The sequence below is a fragment of the Tachysurus vachellii genome, chromosome 26, assembly GCF_030014155.1.
Source record: "Tachysurus vachellii isolate PV-2020 chromosome 26, HZAU_Pvac_v1, whole genome shotgun sequence".
Taxonomy (NCBI): Eukaryota; Metazoa; Chordata; class Actinopteri; order Siluriformes; family Bagridae; genus Tachysurus; species Tachysurus vachellii.
Genome location: NC_083485.1, coordinates 2,579,419 through 2,591,510, shown reverse-complemented (window position 1 = coordinate 2,591,510; position 12,092 = coordinate 2,579,419).

Sequence of the window (12,092 nt, the reverse complement as noted above, 5' to 3'; positions counted from 1 at the left end):
TGATGTAAAAGTGTCTCTGATTGTTTCAGTTTAAACTGATAATGAGTCAGTCTCTGATTATTAGCTTCAGTAGATCAGATTGTGTTCACTAATGACTGTTTGTTATAAAACCTTCAGCTTTTTCTCTCTCAGTATCAGTGTGTAGGTCAGATTTCTGTGTCCGTACAACACTAAATGACAAACTAGACACCAGCATGATGAATGTTCTGTTAGAGATCACAGTCTGTTGTGTTCACTACACTATGCTCATGATGCTCAGATATCTATGTGCTATTGCACTCTGAACACACAGCACAGTCTAATCTATTTCATCTGAACAATAAATATATTATTCATGCAGCATCAAGACATCACTAGCACAGAAAAGGGGTTTATACTCACGTCTCAGAAAACACTGTGAAAGTAAATAAAAGTGTGAAGATTTTATGCATGATTACAAATGTGAATTGTTCCATGTGAAAATGTGGAAAGTAACTGTTACTCTGGTTAAAACACAGCTGATGTGTGTCTTAATAAAAAAGAGGAAAACTAGACAACAATCAGTCATCACACACAGTAAATCTGTATCATGTAGCATTGTGCTAATATACCGCTAGTTCCCCTTAAGGAAGAGAAATATCTTGTGATTTATTGGAAAATCCTATTTTCTGATCTCTGCATGTCTTTACCAATATACAGTATGTCAGTATTTGTACATTTCCCCCTGTGTATTTTAAATATATAGTGAAATATTTTGTAATATATCTCTGTGCTATTGTAGTAGATAAAGGAATATACAGAATATCAGATTCTCACTTCCTTTAATTATAAACACAGACATTTATCAATGTAAAACCTGAACTGATAACAGAATGATGTTCTTTACTGCTGCCTCGTCTATATACTGGTTACGACAGCATGTGACATGTCGCAGTAGATTAGAGAAGATGCGTGATCTCCTTCTGTTTTTCTCTCTTTAATATAAATGTACATTAACCATGTTGTATAAGTTTGCACACATTTTTCTAACTGCTAATTTGGCAGTTTTCAGAATCGACCAATCTCGTTCAAAATCCTGTTAAATACTCACTAGAAGATACCTGCTGTTAATTAAAGTGACTGATGGACACCAAATAAAGTACAGCTGTTCCTGTAAGATTGTTCACTTTAGTAACTGGAAAAGCCATGGGGCTGCAAAGAGCTGACAAAGCAGGTACAGGATCTCATTGTTGATAAATATCAATTAGGAGAGGGTTAGAAACAAATTTCAAGACATTGAATATACCATTTAACACTGGAAAGACAAAAATCAATACCCTCTAAACCAAGGGTGTCAAACATACGGCCCGTGGGCCGGAGACAGCCCGCTAGCGAGTTCAGTCCGGCCCGGAGGATAAATCTGCAATATGGAAAAAAATAATAATAATTTTCATTTTCGGCGGAACTACCAGCAGATGGTAGTACTGAGCTCCAGAGTCTGAGTGGTATTTTAGTCAATAACTCCTGAGCTAAACGCTGTTACTACACAAATAACACCTCTTTTCTATCGTAGTAATGTAGAGACGCAGCTACAACCGCGTTTTGTGTAGTGACAGCGTTTAGCTCAGGAGTTATTGACTCAGGAAACTCCAATCTGTGAATATGTGACCAACTTCCTGCTCCTTCAGTTCTCTCCAGCGCTGGAAAGCTGATCCTATATTAACACGTCCTACTTCTTACCTTATCGTAAGCCTTTCTTCTCTTTCTTTCTTTGGTTTTATCCTCCATGTCAATGTTAAAACCGCTTTCTGCTAATGTCACACATGCGCACTGAACACTCTCTCCGCCCATATTGACAAGACACGCCCCTTTCTGCTCATTAGCTGCACGTTTGTTTTGATTTTTGTTTAGTTTGGTGGCCCAACGCAGTTTTCTGAAGCATTTCTCAAATATCAGAGACCCTGCTTTTAATGAGATTCTAAAATTGCCTGCTAATCAGGACATAATGCCTGATATTGATGCACATTTGCAGGCTAAAAGATGGCAAGTTTCAGGGACATATTGATAAAATAAATTTGCTTACTTTAAAAAACATACATACGTATAAATGAAGAATTTTTACAAAGATTTTCTTTTTAAAACAGCTGCCACTTAAGATTTTAAGTGTGTGGAGTCAATTCATGTATTCAGAATTGCTTCCCGAACTTGGATTTTAAACAGTTTCTATATTTTGATGTTTGATTTATGTTAAAATGCAGGACATTGATTTTAAGTTCCACAAACCTGTGACTAAATGTTTTGCGCCATTGTACAAAAACTGTGTTCAGTTTTTCTGCATAATGCACTTAAATAAATGTTAAACTGGGTAAAAGTGTTGTTGAAATTGCACATACTACTTAGGTTGTTCATAATATATTTTTGTAAAAGGACAATTCATTTAATATAAAGATTTTTATAATGTACTTCTTCTTTGCACTAATACAAAGAAAAAAGTGGACTTATTGTTAGTTCCATGTAATTTTGCCATGAGTTTACTGGTCTGGCCCCCTTGAGATCAGATTAAGCTGTATGCGGCCCCCAGACCAAAATGAGTTTGACACCCCTGCTCTAAACCCTCTAAAATTAATCAGAAGCCCATCAGAAAACTGGTCATTGAGGCTGTCAAGAAGCCCAATATAAGATTATTCATATGTCTGAACTACAGGTTAGAGTGACAAGATGGAAGTCTGTTTTATGCAAAAAAAACATCCAAGCCTGGCTAAAGTTATCAAAAAATATATCCAATCTCCCAAAACTATGTGGAGTAATGTTTTATGGTCTGATGAGACAGAAGTTGAACCTTCTAATAGCAAAAGATATGTTTGGCACAAATAAACCACATCACCAGAAGATCTCCATCCCCACAGTGAAGCATGGAGGTGGCAGCATCATTCTTTGGAGCTGCTTTTCTTCAGCTGGAACTGGGGCTTTAATCAGACTGGAGGTAATAATGAATAGCTCCAAATACCAATCAGTTTTGGTGCAAAACCTTTAGGGCTTCTGCTAACACACCTAAGATGAAGAGAAATTTCACCTTTCAGCAGGACAACGACCTGAAGCACAAACACAAATCAACAAAGGAATGACTTCACCAAAACAAGCACAAGGTTTAGGAATGGCCCAGTCAGAGTCCAGATCCAAATCCAATCTAAAATCTGTGGGGTGACCTGAAGAGGGCTGTGCACAGGAGATGCCCAGACAATATGACAGAGTCAGAATGCTTTTACAAGGAAGAAAGGCAAAATATTGCTGAGTCACGATGAGTTAAACTGATAACAACTCTCTTGTTATAACTCTTAATAAAGATAGAATGATGTGATAAAATCTAAGGGTGCTTCAAATAAGTATAAATTTAGGGGTGTGTAAACTTATACAAACAGGTTTTTGTACATTTTTATTTATTTTACCCTAAAATAACTTTAATATATAAGTTGTAATTTCACTATAAATGTAGAAATGTTTCTGATTTAATTTTTCTTGTTTTCATTTATTACACAAAAACCTGCGATTTCAACAGAGTTGTTTAAACTTTTTATATCTATTACATATTTTTATGTTTCTATTTGATTCCTGGATTAAAATGTAATATATGTGATAACTTTATAAAATATCAGCTTTTACTATTAGTGTGAAGTCGAGTTATTTACTTACCCCTGTGAGAAGTATCATGTAAAACAACAGAGAGAAATGTAATGTTAGATAAAATACAATGAGAAAAACTTATGATTTACAGTCAGAACAGCTGATAAACAATCTTCACTCTGTGCTTTCAAAGATGTTCAGCTACAATTTTAACTATTTTAATAAAATATAATCTAATCTATTTCATCTGAACAATAAATATATTATTCATGCAGCATCAAGACATCACTAGCACAGAAAAGGGGTTTATACTCACGACTCCTTATATCCTGTGAAAGTAAATAAAACAGTGGGAAGATTTTATGCATGATTACAAATGTGAATTGTTCCATGTGAAAATGTGGAAAGTAACTGTTACTCTGGTTAAAACACAGCTGATGTGTGTCTTAATAAAAAAGAGGAAAACTAGACAACAATCAGTCATCACACACAGTAAATCTGTATCATGTAGCATTGTGCTAATATACCGTTTCTTCCTTAAGGGGAACTAGCGGTATATTAGCACAATGCTACATGCTACATTTCCCCCTGTGTATTTTAAATATATAGTGAAATATTTTGTAATATATCTCTGTGCTATTGTAGTAGATAAAGGAATATACAGAATATCAGATTCTCACTTCCTTTAATTATAAACACAGACATTTATCAATGTAAAACCTGAACAGATAACAGAATGATGTTCTTTACTGCTGCCTCGTCTATATACTGGTTACGACAGCATGTGACATGTCGCAGTAGATTAGAGAAGATGCGTGATATCTTTAATGCATGATTTTTCTCTCTTTAATAAAAATGTACATTAACCCTGGTGCATAGGTTTGTACACCCTTTTCTAACTGCTAATGTGGCAGTGTTCAGAATCGACCAATCACGTTCAAACTCTTGTTAAATACTCACTAGAAGATACCTGCTGTTAATTAAAGTGACTGATGGACACCAAATAAAGTACAGCTGTTCCTGTAAGATTGTTCACTTTAGTAACTGGAAAAGCCATGGGGCTGCAAAGCGCTGACAAAGCAGGTACAGGATCTCATTGTCAGGAATCAGCCTGGACTTTGGCCATGTGCCTGTTGCTTACGTTCTGTGTTCACGTGTCTGCCCCGCCCTTGTCGTTTCCTCCCTGCCTCTGCACACCTGTCCCACATGTGTCATGATTATTTGTACTATTTAGTTGAGCCGCGTTGCCTTGAGCAGCGCAGAATCCTCTGTTGTCGTCCTGACTTGAGTCAGTGTTGCTGTTCGGTGGTTTTTGTTATTAAATCCCCGTTTCTGTTACGCTATCCTGCACTTGGGTCCGTTTTTATTCTCCTGACACTCATTGTTGAGAAATATCAATTAGGAGAGGGTTACAAACAAATTTTAAGACATAGAATATACCATGGAACACTGGAAAGACAATAATCAACACCCGCTAAACTAGGGATGTACCAATCCGATATTTTGGATCGGTATCGACGCCGATCCAAGCATTTTGAGTGGATCGGGTATCGGTGGTGCGTGACCGATCCAAATCCGATACCCGTGGTCATGGGCGTCGGAACCATTATATGTGGGTGAGACAGGACCCACCCACTTTTTAAGACCAATAATATTGGGCCCACACACTTTTACCGTCTCTATTCAGCGCAGAAGTCTTTTTTTATTACAATTATTTTTATTATTTAGCGCCGCCAGTCAAATCCATTCTACTTGAGGAATGCCCTAATAAATTAAACATTCCGCGTTTTACCTACAGCATTGATCACGCTCCTGCTTCCTGAAATCCATGGGCGTCGGAACCATTATATGTGTGTGGGACAGGACACGCCCACTTTTTATTTACGATGCCCATGCCTGTGGTGGTTGATTAATGAACAGCAAACATCATAGACTATTGCTTGTACTTATAAGAAAAAGTATGTTGCACAACTGCCTGCGACAGACAGACAAGTTTAGCAGGCGCCCTTTCCATTTACCTCAATGCGTAATACATTTTGCATTGTATTTCAAGAGTTCACATTTAAAATTCACTTTAAAATATTGCCTTATCTTCAGAAAATAATTTAATTTAATAATTGCAGTATATATGGTTTAGATTGTTATATCACTAACTTTTAAAAATACAGTTTGCTACTGCATTAATACTTTTTAAGGTTTCTTGAAAAACATTTATCATTCAGTAATGTGCATTATGGCATTTCTTTGCCAGAAACAAATAAATCTTAATAACTAAGCGAGTTGTATACATTCTTTAGTTTTAAAGGTAGAAAAGAACACAGATATCGGATCGGTATCGGTATCAGCCAATACCGGCAAACACTGGTATCGGAATCAGATCGGAAGAGAAAAAGTGGTATCGGTACATCCCTACTCTAAACCCTCTAATATTATTCAGAAGCCCATCAGAAAACTGCTCATTGAGGCTGTCAAGAAGCCTAATATAAGATTCTTCATATGTCTGAACTACAGGTTAGAGTGACAAGATGGAAGTCTGTTTTATGCAAAAAAATATCCAAGCCTGGCTAAAATTATCAACAAAATATATCCAATCTTCAAAACTATGTGGAATAATGTTTTATGGTCTGATGAGACTGAAGTCGAACCTTTTGGCCATAATAGCAAAATATATGTTTGGCACAAATAAACCACATCACCAGAAGATCTCCACCCTCACAGTGAAGCATGGAGGTGGCAGCATCATTCTTTGGAGCTGCTTTTCTTCAGCTGGAACTGGGGCTTTAATCAGACTGGAGGTAATAATGAATAGCTCCAAATACCAGTCAGTTTTGGTGCAAAACCTTTAGGGCTTCTGCTAAAACACCTAAGATGAAGAGGAATGTCACCTTTCAGCAGGACAACGACCCGAAGCACAAACACAAATCAACAAAGGAATGACGTCACCAAAACAAGCTCAAGGTTTAGGAATGGCCCAGTCAGAGTCCAGATCCAAATCCAATCTAAAATCTGTGGGGTGACCTGAAGAGGGCTGTGCACAGGAGATGCCCAGACAATATGACAGAGTCAGAATGCTTTTACAAGGAAGAACGGCAAAATATTGCTGAGTCACGATGAGTTAAACTGATAATAACTCTCTTGTTATAACTCTTAATAAAGATTGAATGATGTGATAAAATCTAAAGGTGCTTCAAATAAGTATAAATTTAGGGATGTGAACTTATACAACCGGCTTATTGTACTTTTTTATTTATTTTTTACTCTAAAATATCTTTAATATATAAGTTGCAATTTCACTATAAAAGTGGAAAAGTATGATATGATTTTTCATCTTTTCATTTATTACACAACAAAAACCTGCCATTTCAACAGAGTTGTTTAAACTTTTTATATCTATTACATATTTTTATGTTTCTATTTGATTCCTGGATTAAAATGTAATATATGTGAGAAGTTTATAAAATATCAGCTTTTACTATTAGTGTGAAGTAGAGTTATTTACTTACATCCGCTGTGAGAAGTATCATGTAAAACAACAGAGAGAAATGTAATGTTAGATAAAATACAATGAGAAAAACTTATGATTTACAGTCAGAACAGCTGATAAACAATCTTCACTCTGTGCTTTCAAAGATGTTCAGCTACAATTTTAACTGTTTTAATAAAATATAATCTAATCTATTTCATCTGAACAATAAATATATTATTCATGCAGCATCAAGACATCACTAGCACAGAAAAGGGGTTTATACTCACGACTCTTCATAGCCTGTGAAAGTAAATAAAACAGTGTGAAGATTTTATGCATGATTACAAATGTGAATTGTTCCATGTGAAAATGTGGAAAGTAACTGTTACTCTGGTTAAAACACAGCTGATGTGTGTCTTAATAAAAAAGAGGAAAACTAGACAACAATCAGTCATCACACACAGTAAATCTGTATCATGTAGCATTGTGCTAATATACCGCTAGTTCCCCTTAAGGAAGAGAAATATCTTGTGATTTATTGGAAAATCCTATTTTCTGATCTCTGCATGTCTTTACCAATATACAGTATGTCAGTATTTGTACATTTCCCCCTGTGTATTTTAAATATATAGTGAAATATTTTGTAATATATCTCTGTGCTATTGTAGTAGATAAAGGAATATACAGAATATCAGATTCTCACTTCCTTTAATTATAAACACAGACATTTATCAATGTAAAACCTGAACAGATAACAGAATGATGTTCTTTACTGCTGCCTCGTCTATATACTGGTTACGACAGCATGTGACATGTCGCAGTAGATTAGAGAAGATGCGTGATATCTTTAATGCATGATTTTTCTCTCTTTAATAAAAATGTACATTAACCCTGGTGCATAGGTTTGTACACCCTTTTCTAACTGCTAATGTGGCAGTGTTCAGAATCGACCAATCACGTTCAAACTCTTGTTAAATACTCACTAGAAGATACCTGCTGTTAATTAAAGTGACTGATGGACACCAAATAAAGTACAGCTGTTCCTGTAAGATTGTTCACTTTAGTAACTGGAAAAGCCATGGGGCTGCAAAGAGCTGACAAAGCAGGTACAGGATCTCATTGTCAGGAATCAGCCTGGACTTTGGCCATGTGCCTGTTGTTTACGTTCTGTGTTCACGTGTCTGCCCCGCCCTTGTCGTTTCCTCCCTGCCTCTGCACACCTGTCCCACATGTGTCATGATTATTTGTACTATTTAGTTGAGCCGCGTTGCCTTGAGCAGCGCAGAATCCTCTGTTGTCGTCCTGACTTGAGTCAGTGTTGCTGTTCGGTGGTTTTTGTTATTAAATCCCCGTTTCTGTTACGCTATCCTGCACTTGGGTCCGTTTTTATTCTCCTGACACTCATTGTTGAGAAATATCAATTAGGAGAGGGTTACAAACAAATTTTAAGACATAGAATATACCATGGAACACTGGAAAGACAATAATCAACACCCGCTAAACTAGGGATGTACCAATCCGATATTTTGGATCGGTATCGACGCCGATCCAAGCATTTTGAGTGGATCGGGTATCGGTGGTGCGTGACCGATCCAAATCCGATACCCGTGGTCATGGGCGTCGGAACCATTATATGTGGGTGAGACAGGACCCACCCACTTTTTAAGACCAATAATATTGGGCCCACACACTTTTACCGTCTCTATTCAGCGCAGAAGTCTTTTTTTATTACAATTATTTTTATTATTTAGCGCCGCCAGTCAAATCCATTCTACTTGAGGAATGCCCTAATAAATTAAACATTCCGCGTTTTACCTACAGCATTGATCACGCTCCTGCTTCCTGAAATCCATGGGTGTCGGAACCATTATATGTGTGTGGGACAGGACACGCCCACTTTTTATTTACGATGCCCATGCCTGTGGTGGTTGATTAATGAACAGCAAACATCATAGACTATTGCTTGTACTTATAAGAAAAAGTATGTTGCACAACTGCCTGCGACAGACAGACAAGTTTAGCAGGCGCCCTTTCCATTTACCTCAATGCGTAATACATTTTGCATTGTATTTCAAGAGTTCACATTTAAAATTCACTTTAAAATATTGCCTTATCTTCAGAAAATAATTTAATTTAATAATTGCAGTATATATGGTTTAGATTGTTATATCACTAACTTTTAAAAATACAGTTTGCTACTGCATTAATACTTTTTAAGGTTTCTTGAAAAACATTTATCATTCAGTAATGTGCATTATGGCATTTCTTTGCCAGAAACAAATAAATCTTAATAACTAAGCGAGTTGTATACATTCTTTAGTTTTAAAGGTAGAAAAGAACACAGATATCGGATCGGTATCGGTATCAGCCAATACCGGCAAACACTGGTATCGGAATCAGATCGGAAGAGAAAAAGTGGTATCGGTACATCCCTACTCTAAACCCTCTAATATTATTCAGAAGCCCATCAGAAAACTGGTCATTGAGGCTGTCAAGAAGCCTAATATAAGATTCTTCATATGTCTGAACTACAGGTTAGAGTGACAAGATGGAAGTCTGTTTTATGCAAAAAAATATCCAAGCCTGGCTAAAATTATCAACAAAATATATCCAATCTTTAAAACTATGTGGAATAATGTTTTATGGTCTGATTAGACTGAAGTTGAACCTTTTGGCCATAATAGCAAAATATATGTTTGGCACAAAGAAACCACATCAACAGAAGATCTCCACCCTCACAGTAAAGCATGGAGGTGGCAGCATCATTCTTTGGGGCTGCTTTTCTTCAGCTGGAACTGGGGCTTTAATCAGACTGGAGGTAATAATGAATAGCTCCAAATACCAATCAGTTTTGGTGCAAAACCTTTAGGGCTTCTGCTAAAACACCTAAGATGAAGATGAATTTCACCTTTCAGCAGGACAACGACCCGAAGCACAAACACAAATCAACAAAGGTATGACTTCACCAAAACAAGCACAAGGTTTAGGAATGGCCCAATCAGAGTCCAGATCCAAATCCAATCTAAAATCTGTGGGGTGACCTGAAGAGGGCTGTGCACAGGAGATGCCCAGACAATATGACAGAGTCAGAATGCTTTTACAAGGAAGAACGGCAAAATATTGCTGAGTCACGATGAGTTAAACTGATAACAACTCTCTTGTTATAACTCTTAATAAAGATAGAATGATGTGATAAAATCTAAAGGTGCTTCAAATAAGTATAAATTTAGGGATGTGTGAACTTATACAACCGGGTTATTGTACTTTTTTATTTATTTTTTACTCTAAAATATCTTTAATATATAAGTTGCAATTTCACTATAAAAGTGGAAAAGTATGATATGATTTTTCATCTTTTCATTTATTACACAACAAAAACCTGCCATTTCAACAGAGTTGTTTAAACTTTTTATATCTATTACATATTTTTATGTTTCTATTTGATTCCTGGATTAAAATGTAATATATGTGAGAAGTTTATAAAATATCAGCTTTTACTATTAGTGTGAAGTCGAGTTCTTTACTTACATCCGCTGTGAGAAGTATCATGTAAAACAACAGAGAGAAATGTAATGTTAGATAAAATACAATGAGAAAAACTTATGATTTACAGTCAGAACAGCTGATAAACAATCTTCACTCTGTGCTTTCAAAGATGTTCAGCTACAATTTTAACTGTTTTAATAAAATATAATCTAATCTATTTCATCTGAACAATAAATATATTATTCATGCAGCATCAAGACATCACTAGCACAGAAAAGGGGTTTATACTCACGACTCTTCATAGCCTGTGAAAGTAAATAAAACAGTGTGAAGATTTTATGCATGATTACAAATGTGAATTGTTCCATGTGAAAATGTGGAAAGTAACTGTTACTCTGGTTAAAACACAGCTGATGTGTGTCTTAATAAAAAAGAGGAAAACTAGACAACAATCAGTCATCACACACAGTAAATCTGTATCATGTAGCATTGTGCTAATATACCGCTAGTTCCCCTTAAGGAAGAGAAATATCTTGTGATTTATTGGAAAATCCTATTTTCTGATCTCTGCATGTCTTTACCAATATACAGTATGTCAGTATTTGTACATTTCCCCCTGTGTATTTTAAATATATAGTGAAATATTTTGTAATATATCTCTGTGCTATTGTAGTAGATAAAGGAATATACAGAATATCAGATTCTCACTTCCTTTAATTATAAACACAGACATTTATCAATGTAAAACCTGAACAGATAACAGAATGATGTTCTTTACTGCTGCCTCGTCTATATACTGGTTACGACAGCATGTGACATGTCGCAGTAGATTAGAGAAGATGCGTGATATCTTTAATGCATGATTTTTCTCTCTTTAATAAAAATGTACATTAACCCTGGTGCATAAGTTTGTACACCCTTTTCTAACTGCTAATGTGGCAGTGTTCAGAATCGACCAATCACGTTCAAACTCTTGTTAAATACTCACTAGAAGATACCTGCTGTTAATTAAAGTGACTGATGGACACCAAATAAAGTACAGCTGTTCCTGTAAGATTGTTCACTTTAGTAACTGGAAAAGCCATGGGGCTGCAAAGAGCTGACAAAGCAGGTACAGGATCTCATTGTCAGGAATCAGCCTGGACTTTGGCCATGTGCCTGTTGTTTACATTCTGTGTTCACGTGTCTGCCCCGCCCTTGTCGTTTCCTCCCTGCCTCTGCACACCTGTCCCACATGTGTCATGATTATTTGTACTATTTAGTTGAGCCGCGTTGCCTTGAGCAGCGCAGAATCCTCTGTTGTCGTCCTGACTTGAGTCAGTGTTGCTGTTCGGTGGTTTTTGTTATTAAATCCCTGTTTCTGTTACGCTATCCTGCACTTGGGTCCGTTTTTATTCTCCTGACACTCATTGTTGAGAAATATCAATTAGGAGAGGGTTACAAACAAATTTTAAGACATAGAATATACCATGGAACACTGGAAAGACAATAATCAACACCCTCTAAACTAGGGATGTACCGATCCGATATTTTGGATCGGTATCGACGCCGATCCAAGCAT